Consider the following 26,438-nt stretch of genomic DNA (forward strand, 5'->3'; position numbering starts at 1 on the left):
CGATTGCTGAAAATAAAGAATCTTGAATGGGGGAAGCTGGAGGCGCGAAAAGAAGGCCACTTGAGAGGACACCTGACGTGTCCTGGCTTTTCGTTTCTTCTTGCTCTGCCGTTCAGTGTTGGCAGAACCAAGTGAGAACCCCCGGGAAAGAGATTAAATAATATGTATCTCAGAGAACAAAAGACAAAATATCAGTTCATAGGAAAAGGTGTTTATGTGTTGACTAGGTAAGTTCAAAGCCTCGTGCCAGCTGCCAACTGTTGGAGCCTGTGTTGAACCACACTTCAAGACATCTGGTGAGGCGGAATGCCCCACTCGAGAGCGGTGGATCCCAGAAAAGATGCCAGGTTAACTTCTAAGGGCTGTGGAACACAGGAGAATCTACTGCTGTCAAGATAAAGAAAATACATCTTCAAGGATTTAGTCTTTGCACCTGGGGAGACATCCCCAGCCCAAGCTAAGGAAAGACGATGAGAAGTCAGAAGGCTGCCAACTGTGCCTGAGTCTCTCTGAAGCCTTGATATGCCAAAGGCAAGTAGGAAGGTGGCTATTGCAAAGGAGACAGAGAGGACAACCCTGAGGGTTTTTGCAATGGAGAGCCCTGAACCTTGGCCAGAGGCTAGCGCCCCCTAGGGGAGAAACTGTGCATGTACCTTGCATTAGAACTGACAAAGAACATTGATGAATCTTGCAGGAGATCTGGGAGAAGGGAGGTCCGATAAGGTGCCCGAGGATTGATGGAAATGAGTGTACTGAAGGGGAGTCATGATGTAAAAAAGAGCCCCAAATCAGACAGAATGTTTTCTGAAGAAAAAAAAAATCCCCGTTTCCTAGAATTGTGGAATTCTATGCGAACTTCTATTCCCTAACGTGAGATTGGTAACACTTCTCGGGTGGTTGTGAAAATGATGTAGTGTGCACACCCCCATGCAGTCGCAGCCACAGGAGAGTGAGGCACTTGGTAGTTTTATTCTGTATCAGCAAAAGGCAGATTTGCAGAGCTGAGACTCCATCTACCTAGGATAACGATGGATAGGAAGTGGGTTTTGATCTGGAATTGCCTACTGAGATAGTGCAGGTGGAGTCCAGATGTGGGTGTTCTGCAACAGGTGCTGTGATCCAGGAGGCAGGTAGAGAGACAGCATCTGCATGTGTGCAAGCTGACGGTTGTGTGTGGAAGGGCCTTGAGTAAGTCAGCCAAACCACTCTATTAGTTTTCTATTGAGCTCCCACAATGAGGAAGCTGGGCAAGTACAAAAGAGGCAATGCAATAAACCAGTTATTTTCAGGATGACTGACACCTTAACTTTAAAACCTGCTATAGTTACATTCTTATTTCTTGTTCCAGTTTTATTTTTTTCTTTCTCTACCCTTATCTTTTTAGATAAAATCTGTAACATTTGGTTTTAGTCCAAGAGCAATTAAACTCACATATATTCAAAAAGCAAACACAATGACCAAGTTGTAAGTATTTATGATTAGTGGATCAGACAGGCTCCAACTATCTTTTCTGACTTTAGCTGCTTAAAGAGACAGTTTGCAAATGTAAAACTTCATGTTTCCATGGATACTAATCTACGAAAGATACCTGAATCAGACAGAAAGGTGGTCTGAATAACCAGGCACAAGGGAAATATAATTATTTGCTCTGAATTTCCTGTGAAAACAATATAGGGTGTGGTCAAATTGCTTCTGTAGTGCTTGTTAAAAAGGCAAAGGACTATTTGGACCAGTATCTTATAAGGACAAAGTACTAGCATCCCAAGAGGATATGGCGTGACCTGTGTGTGTGTATACAGCTTTCTCTATTGTGAGCTACTCCATCAATTCAGGTCTTCCTCTAGAGCCTGTTTCAGGGTGCCTTTGGCGTAGTAAGCTCTGTTGCCTGTGTTCTGTTGGGATCAGCTTGGACCACTCACACAGGCCCATTGTCCAATTTTCAAGGGCATGGTAGGAAGAAACATCACAGAAATTTGCCTGGACTATTTTTCCCTTAAGAGGGGAAATGTTGATGGGCCATTCTACAGCTTTTTTCAGGCCCTCTCATACTCCTTCCCAAGAATGAGACTTTCTCAGCATCAGACTCTACATTCTTGATTTGCCTCTCTTATCTTCATGTCCCTGTAGATTCTCCATCTTTCGAAGCTTTTGCCTAGTGTGTTTGGCTTCTCACGGGTGGGCACTTGTTTACCATCGCTGTGCTGTGACTGTGATTTGACATTTCTTTCTCTGTGAACTACTAAGGAGATTACGATGGGCATATATGATAAATAGGAAGGATAGAAACAAGGAAAGCATCAATTTCAAGCTGAGACGGGGAAGAAAAATGCACCCATTGGCCTTCTGAAAGTTTCCCAAAGCTGCCCACCTCAGACTAATCCCTTTACTGAACCTTCTCAGTGTTCATAGGTCTTTAATATACAAGTAAACTTACACATTGATTAAAGATCTTTGTCATCTCACCCTGAAAATTTATAAAATCTATTCCTATTCACTTGTGTACTCATTCTTAATTTACGTTCTATAATTTCCTATAGTGCTATATGCAGAATAATGTCTTTTTGAAACTCTTTCATATATTTGCTTACAGCTTCCATACGTTGCTTTTTCCTTGATATGACATAGCTTCCTTTCCTTTCTTCTCTCATATTTACTAAGTCCCAAACTGTCTCTGTCCTTTGCATTCTGATGCTTAAAGTTCTGTGAGGGACCACCATTATAACTAATGTCCCACGTCAGCTTGGGTGTTACCGGACTTTTAGTCATGTTACTGTATTTATTTACTTATCTATCTATCCATTTATTCATGATGAGATTAACATGTGAGTTTTGTTGTATTTGAGTTATGTGGGTGGGCTTTATCCTAATAGGCAAAAGCACCAATGGAGCAAAGACTCACTTTCCTCGAGCAAGGGGACTGTTTTTAGATGCTTCTGTAATCCAACTGTGATTTATACCTGGGTCCCCAGTTGGCCTCCCCAGGACTTCAAAAATGACACGTCAGCTTTTCAAATACAGGGAGCATTGTGTGCATTTATCTATCATCTATGTATCTGTTTTCTATGCATCAATTATCTATCTTCCATCTTTTCTTTATCTCTTTTTTTCCCTCCGTCTTCTTTAATATATACTTGGCACCTATTTCTCTCTGAGGCCAGGAAGCGCATTTCTCCATGGACCACATGTCCTTTCGCCTGCTCAGCTGCTTCTCCTGCCAGTAGCCTGCCTCCTCCAAGCCTCCTCCTCCTCCTCCTGACTGTTGCTCGTCTCTGTGTCTTCTACTTCTTTGCTTCCTCTCCTCTTCCCCTACCTGGAATGAGTTCTTTGTATTCCCACTTGCCTGACTTCTGGGAACACAGTCTGCCCTGCTGCTGTATTGAGCTACTAGGTTGGGCTGGCTTTAAGCCAGTCAGGTATGTGCTTTGCTGTACATGATTTCCCACACATGCTCTGTTTATCTCTCCCAATCTGTATGTCCAGCTTGTCCTCGGTGTTGACAGATCAGATCTCTGATGCTTCACCTTAGTTCCTCCAAGAAAAGCACACAGAAAAGTTACTTCCATACCTCTCGGTCTAATAGCACTTTAACCCTGTGATAGACCTAATTCTACTGTGATTAAAGATAGATAATTTCCTCTCCCTTTAAATCTCATGCACAGTTGGCTTCTGTGGTAAGAGAGCGAGTACCTAGGGTGGAGGTATGAAACCAGCACTAAGTTTTGGTCCCTAATTATCTGAGAAGCTCCAGGCTTAGCATTGATTTCTTTGCAGATGCAAATCTCAGTCCAGGTACCCTGTTCTCAGGGATAACATTTAGAGTAATTATGTTCTCAGGGATTAATTACTCAAATAGCCTCTCTGGCTTCTCTGCAGCAGGTTTTTGGAAGCTGTTTAATGTTTGCACTGCCAGATTCCTAGGCTTGTCTTCTCTGGGAAAGATTTCCTTTCTGCCTGCATCCTCCTGTCCTACCTGCAGAGGGTGGCCTCTGCCGTCCACTCTGTGCACTTTCTTTTTCTCTTCCTCTAATAATCTCTTCTTTTGAGTGAGCTTGCCCTTTATTATTCCAATCAACATGTCACTGAACTCATCAAAGCAGGAAAAGGGGTTTTGTTCTCTATGAATCTAACGCCAGAGCTGCGAACCCTTTGCTGTCACCATGCCACTCAGTTTCCCAGGAGACTACACTGTTCTCATCTAGAAATCCTGATGCTGTAAAGTAGCCGATTCTCGACCACTAGAAGAAGCTTTGGAGGAAAGCATTAACACTGGAGGTGAGGGCTGTTATCTCTATGACTATGAGGTTGCCCTCCTAGGGTGGCGATGAGGCAGGCTTGGCCAGAGCATACTCAACGTGAATTTCAATTTAACAAGAGTTGAAATTCTTCAATATTAATAATTAGTTAATAAACCAGTGGCTACTGAAATCATTCATAAAGAGTTTACACAACAGAAAGTGGCAAACCTACAAATGAGTTTTGATTAGTGCCGTTTCTTAAAGGGATAGTTTGCCAACACAGCTCTGAGAATGTTTTTCTGGTCACTACATTTCCATGTTGATAGATTTCTCTTGGTTCCTGCATAGAATAAGTGAGGGACGGAAGAGAGAGGTGTGGGTCACTAGCTTCTAGGATTAGCAACACCTTCTGTTTCTTCTAACAAGAGCTATTCTTATTGTTTTCTGGTCAAGTGGGCAACTGCTCATTTTCAAAGGTTCAACGCCATAGCTGGATCTCGTGATTTTGAGATGGGGTCACACTCAATTACCAAGTAGTACCCACGACACAGATGTGATCATCTGGTCCCAGTTATGTTGACAGCCCCTTTGTCTATCTGCTTTAGTTGTCTCCTGGAGGGCACAAACCCAGTTTTACTCGCCTTTGATTCCTTTCAATATGCACACCTCACTCTATGTCTGGATATCATAGACCCTCATTAATGCTTTCCATATTCTATAGAGAATCAAGGGGAGACAGAAAGAAAAAAGACAGTTTGTTCTGGGAACTAATCAAAGGCCTAAGACATTCTTAGGCCACCACAAACCATGGCATCTCTACGACAGTAAGAACCAAACTGCTCCAGCAAGAGCAATACTGTGGGAGAACAATTACATTGTAGCACCTCAGTACATCTCTGAAATCAGCAGCAAGTTCTGAGGCGAAAAGGGACTTGGTGATCTAAGTAAAGTGTACCTTGATGTCTTGACTTGGTTACTTTCATATTGGTTTCTACAAGCAAATGATTTTTAAAAAAATTTTCCATAAGCAAAACTGTAATCAAGGAGTCCTGTTTTGTAACGGTGATTGGTTGCATGACATTGACTACTTTTTTCATGAATAATAACTGTTTCAACATTTCTAGTACAGAGTGAGAAATGACTGTACTGACATTAATGAGAATATTTTAAATTGCTCCCAGGGTAGGAAGGCTTCACACCACCGGTCCCCAGAAGCCTTTATATCTGTGTCCATCAGAGTAACGAATGGAATATTTGAAACTAAATTGCTATTGAAAAGTGAATTGGACCTATTATAATTTTAAATAACACTCAAAAAATATGTTTATAATCAATTAACTACTATAATTTATAAGTGGATAGAGATCAACTAAGGGCTGCCTGAGAGCCCCAGTCATTGACTCTCACTTGTTTTCCATTCCAAAGGTTTAAAACAAAGGATTTTGGAAGGGTAGTTTAAAGGTAAAAATAAAAGTTTACCAGTGCATACATTTAAAAATGTTAGGTTTCCAGATACTGAGTGTCCTGGCTGCTTTGTGTGTCAACTTGACACAAGTTAGAGTCAACAAGGTTGAAGGAGCCTCAGTTGAGGAAATGCCTTCATGAGATCCAGCTGTAAGGCATTTTCTCAGTTAGTGATAAATGAGAAATGGCTTAGCCCATGGTGTGTGGTGCCAACTCTGGGCTGATGGTCCTGGGTTCTATAAATAAAGCAGGCTAAGCACCTATGTGAAGTAAGCAGCACCTCTCCATGGCCTCTGCATTAGCTCCTGCCTCCAGGCTCCGGGCCTGCTTGAGCTCCTATATTGACTTCCTCCAATGATGGACTAGGATCTGGAAGTGTAAGGCAAGTAAACTCTTTACTCTGCAACTTGGTTTTTGGTTATGGGGTTTAATGACAGCAATAGAAACCCTAACTAAGACTCTGAGGGTCACATGGCCATGCACACAGCCATGGATTCTGTGTATAATTCTATGTATACATTATAGTATCTCTGTCTCTCTCTGTCTCTGTCTCTGACTCTGTCTCTCTCTGTCTCTGTCTCCTCTCTCTCTCTCTCTCTCTCTCTCTCTCTCTCTCTCTCTCTCCTAGAATTAAATTCACTCATATTTATTTTGGCACATATACAGGTAAACACATGCACACAAACATTACGATCTTATAAGTAAGATATAGATTAATAATATAGATCAAAATTAAGACTGGCATAGCCTAAGTATCCTATCATTAACACTGTGAAACGGATATTGGTTGGACATCCTGTGTCCCCTGAGTCTGCTCTGGACTGTGGAGTAGACACTCAACTAGGCCCTGTCTTCCCCTAGGAAATTCCAGCTTTTCTCCATTTTGTGACCCATTTGAGGGAGAATCATATATATCCTCTTTTCTTTCTTTTTTCCTTATCTTGCTCAGCATTTTGCATTAAGGAATCCAGCTTAATGGTTGTCCATGGGAAGTATGTCTGGATTTGTGCATTTACTGATGGAATGGGTCAAATGGAAATTTAATCTAATACACACTTAAGTGGAAAGAATAAAAACAGGCACATTCATTATTTCTATGCATCTCCAAACCAGACAAGCTGATGTTATTTTGAGATCCTAGTAACTGAATTCTTTTTCTGTTCAAATAAGTATTAAGTAAAATGGAGCCTGCATCATAATTTAATGTTTTGGCTAATGTGATTTTTGGTTCTAATCTGCTATAAATTCATTGCAATTATTTGGTAGAATTATTTAATGTGATTTCGCCTGCCTGAATGTATTATCATTTGTCCCCAAGAATCTGTCTGGCAAATACCAAGAATGTACATAACTGAAAGCCAAGTAGATTTCCTTTCTCAGCCTGGTCTAATGCATATTTTAAGTTCATTTTCAGAGAATGTAAGACTACATTAAATATACAGAAACTAATCTTCCTCATCAAGTGGAGCTCTTCTATCAAAGTATATCATACTTTTGCCATATTAACACTTTCATTAATTTGAGAAATGGAAGTGTGTCTACTTTAAGAACAATTGTTCCCGTGGTCTATATGATTCTACTCTGTCCCGATGCTAGTATGCCCCTACAGAATTAAACGAAGAGGAGTTGAGAACACGCCCTTTATGGTGAATGTGCTCTGAACTACGCCGCTAGTTGCTGAAGGCAGGTACCTGGGTGCAACAGTCTTTCCTCGTGATTAGTTCATTGGAATCAAGTAAATATTCAGTACTGAGGGGAAGAGCTAAGTACCAAACATTACTTTTTTGAAGACCTTGATGCAGTGATCCTAGAGTTCTTGAATAATAAATTGACACACTTTCCCATTGCAACTTCCTCACCTTTTTACTTATATTTCTTTCTACAGAAGTCACCTAATTCTGTTGTATTTCAGTGAAGACCATGATGCTTTGCCCCTATCCTCAGGTGTAGATATGGAAGAATGACATGTGAGAGCATTGAGAGAAGGAAGCAGTAGTTATATATTTATTTATTTAGGATTTTTGAGACAGGGTTTCTATGTGTAGCTTTGGCTGTCCTGGACTCACTTTGTAGACCAGGCTGGCCTCAAACTCACAGCAATCTGCCTGCCTCTGCCTCCCGAGTGCTGGGATTAAACGCATGTGCCACCACCGGCTGGTGCAGTAGAGAAGACTCGAGTGTTACCATCAAGGGCACCAGGATGATTCCTAGTAGCTGTGTGGAAATGCTTTGGCTGGATCATATGGAAAGAGTTGCCATGGCTGAAGTAGCAACTGCTCTGGGCTTTGAGCCATCAAAGATAAAGTGAATGGACTGAAGATGGACTCAGTCAATTTCTGCACAGCTGAGCTGTTAGGGCAAAGAGTTCTAAGGGCTCCATATGACAAAGCAGCTGGTGGGCAGACAATGAAACTGGCTAACTGGCTACAGTTTTTGGTCTCTGAGGAAAGCCAGGTTGTGGGAAATAGGCAAAGTTGCTGATAACATACAAGACAAGTTGTCTTCGTTACTCTTCTGTTGGTGTGATAAGACACCATGACCAAAGTAGAAGAAAGGGCTTGGTAGCAGCTCAAAGTTTCAGAGGATTAGAGTCCATGACCATCATGGCAGGGAGAATGGCAATAGGCAGGCAGGCATGATGCTTAAACAATAGCTGAGGGCTCTCATTTCAACCCAAAAGCAAGAGAGAGAGAGAGAGAGAGAGAGAGAGAGAGAGAGAGACAGACAGACAGACAGACAGACAGACACACAGACACACACAGACACACACAGACACACACAGACACACACACACACACACACACACACACACACACACACACACACACCTGGGAATGACATGAGCTTTTGAAACTTCACAGCCTTCCCTCTGGTGTGCCTCCTCTAACAAGGCCAAGGCCATACCTCCAAATCCTTCCCTGACAGCTCTACCAACTGGAGGGCAAGTTTTCAGCTATATAAGCTTGTAGGAACAATTTTCATTCACATGACCACACTAGACATAAGTAACATTTGGTAATGTTAAAGGAATGTGAGCAGAGTAACTAAACATGGCCATGAGAAACAGGGCTGAGACTGGCGAAGCAGTGAAATGCAGCCTCGTTTAGAGAGAGAGTCTTCTAAGAACCCAATTAAGGTGAAGTCGTTAGAATGGATCCATTAGAATGTACAGTAAGACCAACTTACAGGAAGTGGAAATTTAGGCCCAGACACAAGCAGAGAAGATACTAAAAGACACAGGAGATGCTGCATTGCTGTATAGATACGTTATCTTAAATGTAAGCCCAGTTGGAAGCCTGTGAGAGTCCCACCTCAAAGTTCTTTGTTGAAGTCAACCTGCCCACAGGCAGTATCAGACTTTCAAACTCCATAACTGAGGGGCAGTGAATGGAATTGTTTAAAACCCTAAGTTGTGGTACTATATTATGACAGCCCTTAGAACTTAATACATTAACAGGATCTACTGCATGAAGACATTAGGTTTTTTTTAAATGGGAGAATTATTTGAGTTTTTTTGTAGGCTGTAATTTAAAAGGTCTGTAAAACTCACTAGAGATTTTTTTTAAGTTCATAAGAAACTCATGTAGCTCATGGCAACGATTCTTCACAGATATCAAGTAGATTAAGATATTTAAATATGGATTGGATGTTAAACTTCCTGAATTATATTGGAGAGAGAGAGAGAGAGACTCTTAGATGGATGGTTAGATAAACAGACAGATGGATTGTTGATAGGTAGGATAGACAGAAAAATACAGGTGAGAGGTAGATTGGTAAGTTATATCTATCTATTTATCTACCTATCTATATCTATATAGATATAGATATAGATAGATGATAGTTAGTTAGATGAGATGATAGCGTGGTAGACCGATGATGAATATCAGGTGAGAGACAACAGGTAGATGATAAATAAAAAGGTGACAGGTAACAGATTATTAAATGACAGATGGTAGATGGTAGGTAAATAATTTATAGCTACATGGCAGACAGATTATTGACAGATAGTGATAAATAAGTTATGGATATGAGTTGATAAAAATGTCATGTGTAAGTATATGGTGTGTTTAAAGTTGTAAGCATAGTAACTATAGCATATTACACTGCTTAGATAGTATGGTATAATATACTGTACACTTGTGTCTGCATGCCTCTAATTATGTCTCATCATATATTTCTGTACAAAATGGAGAGACTTGCCCAAAGCTTTGCCTTCAAATGTTCTTAGATTTAAAGCTAATGTTTCTTGTGTCTGTATCATTAGTTCCAAACTTGGTTTTGAGGAGAAGGACCAGATATATTGTCTGAACAGTCATTATGGTACTTACAGTCTTCAACAGGCTTTCTCCTATATTGTGCATCACTCATTTCATACAATTAAATTGCTTTTTCTCTACTACTAGATGAAACCAGTTGTTTCTCAGAAGACTGTACTTGCTCTTTGTGTGCATTTTCTATAAAAGCCACATAGAAATTTCTACCATTTAAGGCATAAAAAGCTAAGTGGTATTAGAATAATTATTCCAAGTGGCACTTTCAGTTCTTAACTGGATTTGAAAACACAGAATTTCATTCATGATGCTGTGGGATACTCTTGAGGCAGCACTTCACAGGGTGAAGGTCTGGGAGTTAGAGCTGGCGTGTATTTCTTCCAGCTCCACCTGCAGTACTGTTTGATGAAAACCCCTAACAGGTGGCTGCTCTTACCCATCATTTTCTCAGTGTCTGGCTTGTGGAATGCGCTCCACGCCTCATCTTATTTTGGGCTTTTGTTCCACTCTAATGTTCAGGTAAAGCAGTTTGATTTCCAGGGTCATCAAGGCACTGTTTAAAAACCCAAGCATGACAGAACCCTCCTGCTCCTTCTATCACGGTCAGCAGCGCTCCCAGTGTGAGGTGCTGCACAGCACTCATGCTGGGTTCACATCACTCACTTTAGTTAATCAAGACACAGAGTTTCTAGCAAAGTCCAGTGTGGCTAGCGTTACCGTCTCGTCAGCAAGAACGACGCTGCACACACAAACAGGATCCTTCTGCAGTAAAGCTTTACTGCCTCTTGAGAGGAAGAGCATAAGCTTACAACACGAAAAACGGAGACAGAGAGACCAAACAGCAGAAACCCATCCCTTATATAGGAAACTGTCCTCCGCTTAGGATGTGTCAGTCCCTGATTGGCTGTTGCTCATTGGGTGAGATGACGCCACGGGAGAGGCAGAGCACGAGTGGAAAATCCCTTCGCACATGCGCAGATTAGTTGTTTGTCAGCATGGGACACGGTGTCAGCGCCATCTTGTAATGGCGAATGTGGGCGCGGCTTCCCACAGTCCAGGACCTGGTGTGTAGATTTTTTTCCTTCTGTGTGACTGCTCCGCCTTATGTTTCAAAATATACCATGAGTCAGTTTCACCCTCCTAATTTCTGCACATCAGTGAGGGGGTGGTGCAGACATCAGATGTAACATTTGCTCTTTGTGTTGGGTGGTGAATTCAGGGGCATGACTAGGGGGACATTTTCAGCTGAGCTGAAGGTTACTCTGAAGTTACCACAAAGATGATCCAAACGGTACTGAGGCCATGCTTTGAAGATTTCTAGGATGAAAACTGTCCTCACTGTGGCTCCGTTCTCCTCCATGATCTGCTGAAGTGCACTGACTGGCCCTGAAAATCAAGTCAGTGAACCTTCCCAGTTTCCCTGTCCGCTGCTAAGGAGACCTCCCCAGCTTCTACCTAGTATGCCCACTCTTTGGCTGCAGGGTGGAGGAGGGGCAATCATTTTGAAGGCCAACTTAGAATTCCACAGCCACATACACGGGAGGCCTGGAGGTATTTGTAAGTAACTGAATGTACTCATGTCCATAACTACTGGAGTGCAGATGCATCAGTGTAACGAAGAAGGCATCTATAGGTAGATTTGGATCCAGGTAATTTCCTTCTACTCCCAAAGCTTCCTGAAAATATTTCAATCCTATTAGTCCAAGTTTCTAAATGTGAAACAAAAAATCCCAGTACAACTATTTGTTGATAACACAACTAAATGTTCATTTAAGCCACGTCCAATATCTGTTGCCGTTCTCATTTTTTAGAAGGGGGAACCTCATGCCCCAAGGTAGAAAACCATCTGTCTAAGCTCCCAGGGCAGAGCCTGGACTGAATGCAGGTGCCCTTCCCTCTCTGCTCTAAGTTTCACATGGAACTGTCTGAGTCATTCTCATAGACCTGTGAAATTAAGAATGAGCATGGAATGTCCTATGGGACAAAATTTGAAAACGATGTAATGGATTGTCCCTTGTGTTTTATATACAAGTGGTTATAGCTTTGATTGATGCCCCGAAGAGGTGGGCATAAAGCCTACCGAGTCTCTGTACCTAATAGTTCAAGGATCTGGAATAAGGGATCAACACAAATATGGGCAATTTTTTCATTTTTATTTTTTAAATAATTTATTCAAGTTACACCCTGATTGTTATCACCTCACTTGAATCTTCCTGTTCCCCCTCCCTCCCTCTTTCACCCTATTTCCCTTCCCTAGACCTGCGATATAAGAGGACCTCCTCCCCTACCATATGATCACAGACTATCAGATGTCATTTGGATAGCCTACTTCCCCCTCCTTTGAGTGCTACCACGCTTCTCTACCAAGGGGAAGTGGTCAAATAGGGGGCACCAAAGTTCATTTCAGAGTCAGACCCCACTCTCCACACAATTGTGGAGAATGTGCTATCCATTGGCTAGATCTGAATAGCGGTCTAGGTTTATTGCATGCATTGCCCTTGGTGCAACAGTTTGTACAGCATCCCCTGGGTCCAGATCCTCCAGCCTTGATGGTCTTCTTGTAGGGTTCCTGGACCCTCTGGGTCCTTCCATCTCCTCATTCTTCTATATCATTCTCACCTGGAGTCCCAATAGCAAGTCCCAGCATTGGTCCTGATTCCCCACTGAATGAAAACTCTCAGAGGACATCCATGTTGGGCTAGTATCTAATTATAAGTGAGTATAAAAACCATGTGTGTCTTTCCAAACTAACTAAAAGACAGAGAGACACCATCAAAATCAACAAGGTCAGAAATGAAAAAGGTGACATAACCACAGACACTAAAGAAATACAAATAATCATTAGGTCTTACTTAAAAAACCTATACACCACAAACTTTGAAAATCTAAAGGAAATGGACAATTTCCATGGATTCCACTTGCCAAAGTTGAATCAAGATCAGATAAACAAATTAAATGGTCACATTTCTTCTACAGAAATAAAAAGCAGTCCTCAATAGTCTCCCAACCAAAAAAAAAAAAAAAAAAAAAAAAAAAAAAAAAAGCCTAGGGCCAGATGGTTTCAGCTCAGAATTCTACCAGACCTTCAAAGAAGAGCTAATATCGATACTCTTCAAAGTACTCTACAAAAATAGAAATAGATGAAACATTACCAAACTCATTCTATGAGGCCACAGTAATCTTGATACCTAAACCTTGCAAAGACCCAACAAAGAAAGAGAATTTCAGAAAAAATTCTCTTATGAACATTGATGCACAAATACTCAATAAAATATTCCTAAACTGAAAATAAGAACACATCAAAGCTATTATTCACCATGACCAAGGAGGCCTCACCCCAGGCATGCAGGGATGGTTTAATATATGGGAATCTATCAATGTAATCCACCATATAAACAAACTGAAAGAAAAAAAACTACATGATCAGCTTCTTAGATGCCAAAAAAGCATTTGACAAAATCCAACAGCCATTCATGTTTAAAGTCTTGGAGAGATCAAGGATACAAGGCACATACCTAAACATAATAAAGGCTATATACAGCAAGCCAATAGCCAACATTAAATTAAATTGACAGAAACTCAAAGAAATTCCACTAAAAGCAGGGACTAGACAAGGCTGCCCACGGTCTCCATATCTCTTCAATATAGTTCTTGAAGTTCTAGCTAGACCAATAAGACAACAAAAGGAGATCAAGGGGATCCACACCAGAAAGAAGGAAGTCAAATTATCCCCATTTGCAGATGATATGATAGTGTACATAATTGACCCCCAAAATTTCAGAAGAGATCTCCTACAGCTGATAAACACCTTCAGCAAAGTGATTGGATACAAAATATGGGCAAATTTTATGCTTAAAGAAAACTACAAAAACTTGGAACACAAGACCCAGTTGCTAAGAATTTCCTGTAAGATGAATTAGTAAAGGGCCATGTTTTATCTCAATCCAAGAAATTTCAGTAGTCTATGCATTTGAAGTATATTTGTGAGTCTTTCAGAATACTTATGTACAACAAATTCATGGCACCACTTTCTCCATTTGACCTTGCAAAATTTTCATGCATGTAGGCTCTTAGCTGTTTGATATCTCTTAGTTTTTATTATCATCCACACATATAAGCAGTGGTCATCTTGTATCATTTTATAATTGCTGAGCCATTGATGTATGTCCAGATATTATCATTAAGGCAGTACTTTAAATCTCTCTAGAAGCTTAAAGAAAGTCAAGGAAAATAGCCATATTCAATTAGGAAAAACTTAGAAGTAATAAATACTGATTTTTCTACCATCTTCTTTGGCCTTTTTAGGGAGCATATTAGGAGCAAGCGGAAACAGGACCAACACTAGATGCCTGGCTTATTCTTATTCTAATACTTACCTGTTTAATTCATGTATTGATGGTGGTAAGAGATATGATGACAGGTAGATGCATGCATTCATGGATACATTGATAGTATAATATATTGTTACCATTGCACAGGAAAGGCTACTTTTCTGTTGAAGATAACCAATTAGAAAAACATGGATGGCCTATGCTATGCTTTACCCCAGCTGCTAAAAATGAGGCTGATTTTGTTTCAGTGAACTTATCTTCATACTCCAGTTGGTTGTTACTACAGTAGGCATGGGTAACGTCTTCCTTGGCTGCTTAAGTTTTCCCAGTGTAATCTTTGTTTCGAGTGGCTATTAATGTTCTTAAAAGGGCTTATTTCTAGACATAGAAAAAGTACAATCAGAGAATAAAGCAAGTAATACTGTGTGTCTACCACAGTTGCTCAACAAATGCTGACACTTTGCTGAAGGTGCTTGGTGTCTTTCCACAGTGTCTTCTCCAGTGGTCATGGACATCATGGACCCAGTCACTAGGAAAAGGAAGAGAAAGATGCAGACACAAACCATGATGCTGGTGAAAAAACAGAGCAATGTCTATGTACCACATGGCTGAAAGCAGGACACATTTCCCTGCTCGTCACCAAGGACATTTGGGGGAGTTGCTATGACAGGCTTTGCCACTGAGACAGTTCCACTTAGAAACTTGTCTCTTGGGTTTGGAGCCTCAGGATCACCCTGAGGTTAAAATAGCCACAGCCCTTTTCTACAGCCAGCCCAGATGTCTGAGGGCAGCTCTCGTGTAGGTTCTGGCTTGTCCACTGAGTGGAATCTTCCTATTTCCTAAACAATATTGTCCCTAGCATGACATCAAGATATTATTCATTCTAAAAATAGCCCTGGACATGAGCTCATCCATGAAGCTGAGTTGAATAAACACTGTGTGCTCTGCCTAGAGCCAATGAAACCACAGAGTCTGTTGTTTGCTAGAAGTGGCATCCATGGCTTGGGAATGTATGAATCTATATTTGTCAGATAAGGCTTGAGACAGAGAGATGCAGGCAGAGCTCAGATCCCAGCCCTTCCTTCAGTGATACTTCTCAATCTCAGGCATCAATGTATACAAATTTAGTTTATGAATGGGGAGTTCAGCCTCTCTGAAATTAAATACTGCAGTCTCAGTAACTTCTTTAGTACTCTCTGGGAATGTGGAGAAGGTTCCTTTCTTAGAAAAATTATTTCCTTATTCTTGACTGATATATGTATGCTTTGCTTTTGTTTTCCTCAAGTCCTCTAACGTTCAGCTGCCATGGAGGCATAGTGTGTGAGTCCCAGTTCAAAAAACAAAACCTTTGAATGCAATGGCCATCTCGATATCAGTATCATTTGTTCCAATCCTTGCATATGGTTTTCTTTATTCTACTGACTAGGACATTAGTGTGGGAAGAACAAAGAGATGGGAGGTCCAACCTGTAGGCTTGGTTTTCCATCTTTGTTCAGGGGCCCTGTGCTTCTCTTAAGAGAACTGTATTATTTAATTACCTAGGAGCATCATCAATGTCTAATAATCTGTTTTGACAGTCTTTCCTTATACCTCTCATCCCTGGTTGTAAGCCAATTTCCATGAAGAAGCATGGATTTTGAGAACCCTAAGCATATTTCTCACATTATCAGCAACATACTGTCATACATTCAGGCTTTACAAAGTCAGGTTGGGTATTTATGTTATTCAGATTTTCTTCACTGTAGCCAACCCCCTGTCAGAAGCAACTTCTGGAAGGAAATGATTTCAGAAACTTCAGCCCACCGTGGCAGAGAGGGCATAGTGGACAGAACAAGTCATGTTACGGCAGCTGGGAACAGGAAGGTGTCAGGGCAAGGTATGAACCCAAAGATATGTCAAGAGTGATCTAATTCCTGTATAAATATGTGAACATACACACAAACACACACATACATGTATGCACATGTAGTCTCTCTCTCTCTTTCTCTCTCTCTCTCTCTCTCTCTCTCTCTTTCTCTCTCTCTCACTCACTCTCTCTCTCTCTCTCTCTCTCTCTCTCTCTCTCTCTCTCTCACACACACACACACACACACACACACACACAGTATACAAGGTACACATGGCCCTAAACAAAAACGAAACCAAACCAAATGAACAAACAGCATTACTTGGGTCATAGCCCTCAGGGTCTGACTGTCTCTGGAAGCATGTCTCATGGACACATGCACTATACGGTTTTCTAATCTGTGTGCCTCTCAATCCAATCAGAGAGGCAGTCCAGATTGACTATCAGAATTTTCCTGACCAAAAGCTGTAGACACAAAAGACTCCACAGTATGAAGCCCTGAAATGCGGCAATCACTAGCCCAGATCATGGCCTCAGTTCCCTTTGAGATCAGATGTCCTATATGTTTCATGGCCATACCCTGTTTCCCCTCACCTGAAAACCATACTCTACCATCTCCAGGATCCAGAGGAAGGAGATTCTGTGAAAACGTGAGAAGTAGTTATCACTCCTGAGACTTTTATTACTGTCTCATTCTCTTGGTGACAGGCCATCGGTAATCTTCAAGTGTGGCTTACCAGGATTAAAGTGTGTAAGTTACTAATGCTTAACGGCCTACTGTTGCAGGACATTTGATCTCATTGTGAACCCTGAGATTGTGAACTGTAAAACCTGTTTCTTTTTTGGTGTGGCTCAGCCCTAGCATACACCTTTAACCGAAGAACTTTCTGAATACAGGATTAAATAAAGTTAACCCTACGTTAAGAAATGGAGCAAGAAACCAACTGACAGGAATTAAACAGAAAGGAGGGACTTTGAGTTGAAGGATATATAAGATAGCATGGAGAAGATGAAGGGGCTTTGGCCTTTTTCTTTCTGGGATGTAGACTGATTTGGAAGGACAGCTGGGTGCTTTCTCTGCCTCTCTGACCTAGCAGTTTTCACCCCAGCCTGGCCGTTGCCATTTTCTTAGTTCCTGATTGATGTGGGATGGCCCAGTTCACTGTGAGAGAAGAAGAGGAGAGGAGTAGGGAGAGGCGTAGGGGAGAGGGTGTGGGGCGACTGCCTATAGTGTTCTAGAAAGACACCATGAGAGAGGAGTCCTACCGACCCAGTTTTTCTATGAGAAAGATGCTGCCTGTCTTGTCTAGCTGGCATTGGAATTTGCCCTTGTGATTCAGTTTGTTCTCCCTGCTAGCCTCTCCCTTTAGAAGTTTCCACCACACGTTATATTGCACACACTGCCCCCTCATGCTTTGTTGCATCTCTCAGTGACCTGCTCTGGTACCCTAGTGCAACTGGGATGTGGATGACGCAATCTGGAATTTGGACAACACAGACTACAATTTCCTTTGCATTTTAGTTATCAAAGATTTATAACTTTAAATAATTTATGGATCCAGCATTTAGTCATCACATTTCCCGTATACAGTAGATGCTGAGCACATTCTTAGGTGCAAAGGGAATTATAAAAATAATGAGACAGAGTGCCTGGTGTTATAGGTTGAATTGTATTTAAAAAAAAAAAAGAAATAGTGAAAAATCAAACACTGTGTTTAGAAACAGAGTCTTTGAAAATGCATTCAAGTTTCATTGAGGTCCTTAGAGAGAGCATGAAGGCTAGCATAAATAAGCATCATTATAAGAGAAGGAACATTAGCACCTGGGGGGGCGGTGGCGAGAGGAGAGGAATAGGGGGAAAGAGGTGGGAGGGGGAAGGGGGAGGTAGAAAGAGACACAGAGACAGAGAGACACAGACAGAGACAGAGACACGACAGATAGATAGAGAGGGAAATAGAGAGATGAGGGAGAGACAGACAGACAGACACACAGACAGACAGACAGACAGACAGACAGACACACACACACACACACAGAGAGAGAGAGAGAGAGAGAGAGAGAGAGAGAGAGAGAGAGAGAGAGAGAGACAGAGAGAGAGAGAGAACACTTGTGATGATAGAGGCAGAAATTGTAAAGTTGCTACTTGGTGCATACCAAAGCTGACAGCAGCCATACCACGTAAGGAAAGAAACAAGAAAGAGAATCCTGCCTACAGATTTCTGAGGGAGCATGGGCTTGCTGACACCTTGATTTTGGACTTAAAACCTCCAGAGTGCAAGGCAATAAACTCCTGCTGTCTTCAGGTTTTCAATTTGAGGCACTCTGTTAGGACAGATACATGGGAAATGAATGCAGCTTTTCTTCCAGCACAACCATCACACTGAGGTTCACTGAGCACCACTGTGCTCCCTGCTAGACACCGCGTTATTTCCAGGGATGCATTGCAAATGCAATGTGACTGCTTCCCCGGAGATGAGGGACACTGTGCAGGATTTTGATGGTTTGGCAGAGCTGGCCTTGAAAGTAAGAGGAGTGCTGAAAAGACAGCCTGGTTCCCTGCAGTTTTGTAGCACACTTTAAAATAACGTTTGAATTATAGGTTTCTTTCCAGGGATGCAGGGTGTTTAAAAAGAGGTAGAGTTAGAACCAAAAAACCTGACAAGCGGCAGTTATGCAAACCGCAGTTTTCAGCTTCTGCATTTATTATGGCAGCATTTCTACAGGCAGCAGAGCCTGGGAACTATAAACCACTTGTGTTTGTGCAGCTTTGCCATCTCCCGTAGCTTCTGCGGTTTCCAATTGCTGCACAGTTTAAAATCCGTATATTTTGATGATAATCATGCTTGAGTTTTGCATAACAGCTTTGTGGAAAATAAGATGCATTTCAAATACATGGTATGTTTGATCTCAGGAAAGCATTAGCGATTCTGGGGCATCTGTATTAAAAGTTGCCCTAACGGCAAGGGCACTGGCCTCCAACCAATGCCTTTGTTTATTTTTCTAGCCATCATCACAAAGATAATTTCAAAAGCAGCTGACCAGAGCGAGGTGGTAGAGCTCCTGGCACCATTGTGAGTACTGGTTTAAATAACATGCAAGGATTCATTTTTTTTTCGTCGTAGTGAGTTGTGACAGGAAAATCAGAACGAATCAGTCTTCCTGTCACGTGTTCTCCATATGTCCTGCTAACACCTGCCCCAGGGGCCTATAACCTAAACAGTCTCCCTGGTGGCAGTATCAGCTAAACAGTAGCTTGTCAGCGCTTCTTCCCTAATTTTGAGGAAAATGTAGTAAATTATGAGTCCTGAAAAATCAGGAATGGCAAGAACTCATTTACTACCCCTCTCACTGAGTAAGTCAAAACTTAACAGACAGCATCTCACAGCCGACAAATACTTCCTCTTCCCTTTGAAACCATGATGACTGCAGTAGAAGGCTTTCACTCAGAAAAAAAAAATCTGCTTTTTGTCAATGAGGAGCTGACTTGTCCCATTGCTAGCGTAACAACAACGAAAGAAGTGAAATTGATTTGTCAGGTTCAGATTTATACTTCCTCACATCATGAAGTTCCTGATCCTGTTATAGATAACAGTCACTTCTTCGCTGCCTAGAGAAATAGTTCACTTCTCCTCTTGGGCATTGTCACAACAGTGTGCTTTGTCCCTGGCACTCTGCAGCTCATGGTGAGCTGTTTGGATCGCACACTGGGTTGTGAGTCTTGACCGTGCTCACCAATGGCTTGTATTTGCTTGCTTCATCCAGGTGGATCACAAGAGAATATGGTGAAACTTCTCTAAGCCTGTGCACAGGGCATAGGAAAATCAAGCTGGAAATGATCTGGAAGATTCTCCTCTGCTGGCTAGCTTCCCTGGTGTCAAAGGTGCTATGCAAGTCCTGGGGGAGAAAACGCATCAATCAACTTACATACTAGTGGATATCGTATACTGCCAAATGGACCTGCCAGGCAAGACACAGCCATTGGCAGAATAGCAGCTGGACATTGATGGAAGCCACCAACTGTTTCATGATTGGATGTGAGGCCTCCTTAACTCAAGGAAATCCATGATGGGACTTTAAGCCTGTTCAGAAACTCATGGCTGGAGAGGCTACAAGCCCAGGGACCAGGGGAACGTACTAATGTTACCTCCCTAAACACACTCAGTGTCCAACTGCCTTTTAAATCAGTGCTGCTCTCAACTTGGATCAGAGGAGCTTCTGAGTTCTGGGCATTCCACAGTAAATGTGACGTCTACTTCAACCTCCGCAGAGGGCAGGGGACATGGTGAAAGAGGGGACAGAAAGACTGTAAGAGCAGGCAGATGGGGAGGAGTTCTGAGATACTGGACGCTGTCGTTGCAGTCATAAAGTCAGAGCAGGTGTAGATAGATGCTCAGGACCTGCCTGAGATCCAGCCAGCAGATGGCTGCTAGGAGAAAGAGGCTCCATCCTTAACTGCAACTGATGGCTGCTAGGGGAAGGAGAGCCACTTTCCTCTGGGGGCCTGGCCACTGGTAGGTCACTGATGCTAACTCAGCTCAGCAGGTGTGGTGGCCCAAGTGAGAATGGTCCCCAGGAGCTCCTATGTTTGAATGCTTGGTCCCTAGTTGTTCCATCCCAGTCTCTCTCTCTCTCTCTCTCTCTCTCTCTCTCTCTCTCTCTCTCTCTCTGTGCTCCAACTTGCAGATCTGTTGTAAGCTCTCAGCTACTGTTCCAGCGCTGGGCCTGCCTGCCAGCTGCCATGCTTTCTACCAACATATTCATGGGTTCACACTCTGAAGCTATAAGCAAGCCAATTAAATGCTTTTTAAAAAAATTTTTATAAATAGCCCTGGTCATGTTGTCTCTTCACAGCAATAGTTATAAATAAAAAATCATGAAGGATACAAAGGTGGAAGTGGCAGATGCTAAGAGTTGGGGAGAGTTAGAGAGGCAGTGGATATTATCAATAGAAGTTGTATGTATATGTGAAATTACCAAAGAATAAATAGAAATATTAAAAATACATAAATGAATGGTATACCTCTAGGCACTGTGGGAGTTGAAGATAGTGAGCATCCGTGGATCCACTTACGAATGCAGCCCTGTGAGGCAGGGTCACAGTAATGAATTCTATTGTTTAGTAAATAGAGTATAGGCCAATGGTAATCCTGGTGAAAAAGAAACACAGACAGGAGACAGTTGAAGGGTTTACTTTCCCTACTTAAGCCATCCACCCTCTGAGAAAGGAGATTAAATTTAGAAGGTCCGGGGAGTAGGGGGAAAGCAGGAGGGAGGGAGGAATGGGAGGATACAAGGAATGGGATGACAATTGAGATGTAATATGAATAAATTAATAAAATATATTTAAAAACAGGAGAATGGATAATCAAATAAAGGTATACCCAAAAATTGAAAAAATATTTGTAGATTTCTAGGATCCTCTGGATCCTTCAACTTTGCCATTCTCCCATGCTTCTCTCATCTAGAGTCTCAATAGGATGTCCTCCCCTCTGTCCCAGTTTCCTGGTTAGTGAAGGCTTTCATGGGACATGCACCTTGGGCTATATGCAGATATAAATGAGTATATACCATTTGAGTCTTTCTGCTTCTGGGTTAACTCACTCATTATGATCATTTCTAGCTCAATCCATTTGTCCACAAATTTCGGGAATTCCTTGTTTTTTAATAGCTGAGTAGTATTCCATAGTGTAAATGTACCACAGTTTCTTTATCCATTCTTCTACTGAGGGACACTTAGGCTGTTTCCAGGTTCTGGCTATTATGAATAAGGCTGCTATGAACATGGCTCAAACTATGGCACCAGCCAAAGACAATACAGGCCGTAAATTTCAAACCCCTACCCAGATCTAGCCAATGGACAGGACATTCTCCACAGTTGAGTGGAGAGTGGGGTCTGACTTTCACACGTACTCTGGTGCCTCATATCTGACCAAGTGCCCTGAATGGGGAGACCTGGTGGCACTCAGAGGAAGGATAGCAGGCTACCGAGAAGAGACTTGAGGCCCTATGAGCATATACAGGGGGAGGAGGTCCCCCTCAGTCATAGTCATAGGGGAGGGGAAAATGGGAGGGAGGGAAGAATGGGAGGAAACAAGGGAGGGGATAACCATTGAGATGTAATATGAATAAATTAATAAAATTAAAAAATAAAAAAATTAAAAATAAAATAAAAATAAAATAAAATAACCAAAAAAAAAAGAAAGAAAGAAAGAAAGAAAGAAATTTAGAAGGTCTTTAGGTTGAAAGAAAGATTTAAAATTTACATTTGACAGTTTAATTCATTTAGGAAAAAAGACATTCCCAGAACCCCACAATTATTCTCTAGTTTACATATTATTATAAATAAGCTCTGAGCATTAGGAATAAGAGTTCCCATAGCTTTGTTCTCTTAATATTATATGACACAGATGCTGACATTTAACATCCAACTAATTACTTGTAAAGTATTTAATGCTTCAGAAAATATATGTCTTATTTGGTTTATTTATTTATCTATTTATTTATTTTTATTGTTGTGATAAAGACCACGACCAAAAGCAACTTATGGAGGAAAGGTTTTCATCTTACAGTTTTCAGTCCATACTGGAGGAGTCAGAACATGAACTCATGCAGGAACTGGGAGTTCAGGACTGAAGCAAAGACCATGAGGGAGTGCTGGGGACTGGCTCTTTCTTCATGGGTTTCTTAGCTGAATGTCTTATACCGTATGTCTCCCTTTCTACCAAGTTGACAAAAAAACATTCAGAAAACCCCCTCATTTGTTTATTTATGTTACTTCCTGTCCCTCCAGAAGAGAAAGAAAATACATTTACATTGTTTTAAGTTCCCAAGTTTGCCGTGACTTGTTACAGCAGAGTCCTATGATGGAATCCAGTGAAAAAGCTGAAGACACAGGAATGGTGGCCACCATCAGCAAACCACCATCTTGTCCTAGAGCCAGCTGGTACTACTGCTCCACACGAAAGAGTCCACAGCCTGTGGGAGCAGACAGAAGGAGGGTGTGGTCTATGGAGATGTGAGCAAAAACCTCCAAGTAACACACAGGGATCCCACATGTGTGGATGGCACTGCAGCTGTGTGTCCTGAAACCTGTTCCTGCAGGCATCCATGAACTGCCTCAGAGAACACAGGGACCTGAGACCATCTCCACCTTCAGACGGTCTGGTCATCAATCCCCAGATGGTGCCGACAGTGATATTATAACTTTCATGTTATGTCTTGTCACACAAGACCATCTCAGGATTTTGAGTGCTTCAACGCATTCAGAACTAATCCAGAACTAAAAACCTTAAACATTTACATATTTTAAAATGAATTTATTTTCCTAATTTGTTCTTTTAATTCTTGAATTATAACTTCCTAATTTTGTCTGTTCTGTATTTTCTAGGTTGCAAGCTCACTTTTTTTTTTGTTCTACTTGTATTTCATAAATATTGAAGGAGGACATGCTGGGAATAACAGTTTCTGAGGGTGCTTTTGTCATCATTACATACTAGTTTTTTAAAAATATATTTTTAAAAATTTATTCATATTACATCTCAGTTGTTATCCCATCCATTGTATCCTCCCATTCCTCCCTCCTTCCCATTTTCCCCTTACTCCCCTCCCCTATGACTGTGACTGAGGAGGACTTCCTCCTCCTGTATATACTCATAGGGTATCAAGTCTCTTCTTGGTAACCTGCTATCCTTCCTCTGAGTGCCACCAGGTCTCCCCATCCAGGGGACATGGTCAAATATGGGGCACCAGAGTTCATGTAAAAATCAGATCCCACTCTCCACTCAACTAAGATGCTCCAGCACACAACATCGACTATATACTAGCTTTTAATGTGTGTTTGCATTCAATGGAAAGAAACATGGGTGATAAGAATGATCATACTGATTGTTTTTTTCTACATCGTCTATATTTAGAAAGTTTGTATCAGTCACCAAACAACAATAACACAGAACAGTATCAGTGGGAAATTAAAATAGTGTTTAAAATAAAAAGACACTGGAAAGTGGCTGAAGCAGGGGTGTCAGTCCTTTGGAAAGACTTTTCTGTCTCTGGGTGGGATGATCAGCAGAGATAACTTTTTACTTATTCATTTGCTATTAAACCTGGGTAACAATAGTGTCATAAATATAATTTAGCATATTTGGGAAGGTTTTTCATGCAGGTAACATTCTGTAATAACTAATTATTAATCAGATAAACAAAACAAAAAATAAAATGGAGTATTGATTTGTAAGCAATATAACCTGAAAACGTTCCAAAATGACACACTGATTGAGGACGGGACACACTGAGGGCAGGACACACTGACTGGGGCAGGACACACTGACTGAGTGCAGGACACACTGATTAGGGCAGGACACACTGAATGAGGTAGGACACACAGACTGAGGCAGGACACACTGACTGGGGCAAGACACACTGACTGGGCCAGGACACACTGACTGGGGCAAGACACACTGACTGGGCCAGGACACACCTACTGAGGATGAGACACACTGACTGGGGACAGGACACACCGAAACAGGACACACCTACTGAGGGCAGGATACACTGACTGTGGGCAGGACACACTAAGGACAGGACACAGTGACTGGCGGCAGGACACACTGAGGGCAGGTAAACTGCAGATTGCACATTTGCTCACAGGCTGAGAAGGGAAGCCGAAGCACATGTGCTATTGACTCTTCAAACTCAATGACCTCTGAGTCACAGTCTCTTCTCCCCAACTACTTTGCAGTCAATGCCTACTTAGAAGTGAAGAAGACAATGACATGGCTGTTCAGTGTATAACAGCTCCCATCCTGAGACTCGCTTAGCTGTCACACATCATCCAAGGATGGATAGGATGGATGGTTCCTAGGAAGAGCAGTAATCCGGGGGCCAGGCAGCCAAATGAGCAGACCTTGTCTCCCATTATGATGGTCCTGTGACTTCTACTCCACGAAGGCTGCCATATGCCCCCGTTTTGTCCAGTAGCTGTGTTTTTTGACTATCCCCATAGCTCCTCTTGGTTTTATAGTAAAGGTTGCTGTTACCGTGGACTAAGTGCTTTGGAGAAAATGAGTCAACACTGGCAAAAAGTAACCATAAATGTAAAGCTAATTCCCTAAGTGAAGTAGATATTTACACACACACACACACACACACACACACACACACACACTCAGTGAAATAGCCATATATATGCACACACACACATATATATAGTGTTTGTGTATGACTTTATTTTAAAATTCATTAACTGTTTTTAAAATTACTTTTCTTGAATTTTTAGTGAAAATTGTATCTTGTATTCTCTTTATTCACTGGATAAACTATTTGGAACATATACATAATGCTTTTTCTGAAGTTCTATAATATCTTATTTAGGGTCTGGAGAAATGGCTCTGTGTTTAAGAGCATTTGTTGCTCTTTTCCAGGACACAGGTTTGATTCTCACCACTCACATGGATCTAGTACCCTCTTCTGATCTCTACAGACATCAGGCATGCATGTGGTACACACACACACACACACACACACACACACACACACACACACACACACACAAGCACTGATACACATAAAGTAAAAATAATTTAAATATGCAAGTTGAACTAAAAGAACTATTCAATTGTTGACGATTGCGTGGGGGTTACCAACCACTAAGCTAATTTGGTTCAATTTTACCTGTATCACAGACATGAAATATCTCTGATATAACCAGATAAATGCCTTGCTGTTTGGCAGACTTCAGTGGGGTTCTGGCGTTTTGCTGGGGGCTTTGTGTGCTATGGCCACCTGTATGTGCTCTGCCCGCTGGCCGCGGGGCTATCTGCTTCAGCGGGAAGTGTGAAGTGTTCAGGCTTCACATTAACAAGTCATGTGAAGCAGAAGAGACAGGCCAGCCCTGTGGCAGCCATGCCCCCCCAGCACCAGGTGAGATCCTGGCCATCTCATCCCACCCTGGTGTTTGAAAATTTGTCTGAGTCAAGTCTGGATGTCCCGAGGACAGTGCTGTTTGCTGATTCTGGTCTGCCTTTCTCTGTGGGGTATGCAATCAGATCCGCATGGTCAGCTGGAAGCTGGCTTCATGAGGCGGTCGTTCCTTTTCAAGAGACCTTGTGCGCTGGTCCAAGCTTAACAGTCATCTGTCAAAAATAGCAGTGTCTGCTGTGTTTAGGTCAGTCCTCCTCTGGGTTTCCTCTGGAGAGGTTAATTTCTGCTTTCCCAAAGAATGCAAAACAGCATTCATAGGATGGATTGCCTCTCTTAAATATTAATTTTCCTTTCTTAGCTCTGTGTGTCTCTT

General features: G+C 41.8%; 1 long non-coding RNA gene across 8 annotated transcripts in view; it reads right to left on the minus strand.

Moving 5' to 3' along the window:
- Nucleotides 1-4,875: 4,875 nt before the first annotated feature.
- Nucleotides 4,876-26,438, minus strand: part of LOC311598073 — a 115,490-nt gene continuing 93,927 nt past the window's right edge. For 6 of the 8 annotated variants that reach the window (XR_014779465.1, XR_014779466.1, XR_014779467.1 and 3 more), the window contains 3 exons: nucleotides 22,960-23,122; nucleotides 21,168-21,294; nucleotides 18,249-20,041 (listed from right to left, as the gene is read on the minus strand). This is a non-coding gene — a long non-coding RNA (uncharacterized lncRNA). Of the gene's footprint in view, nucleotides 4,951-14,099; nucleotides 14,831-18,248; nucleotides 20,042-21,167; nucleotides 21,295-22,959; nucleotides 23,123-26,438 lie in introns of those variants that run through there. The other 2 variants (XR_014779463.1, XR_014779464.1) reach the window with 2 other exon arrangements.

Source organism: Acomys minous (assembly GCF_964271855.1).
Source record: "Acomys minous genome assembly, chromosome: 5".
Classification (NCBI taxonomy): Eukaryota; Metazoa; Chordata; class Mammalia; order Rodentia; family Muridae; genus Acomys; species Acomys minous.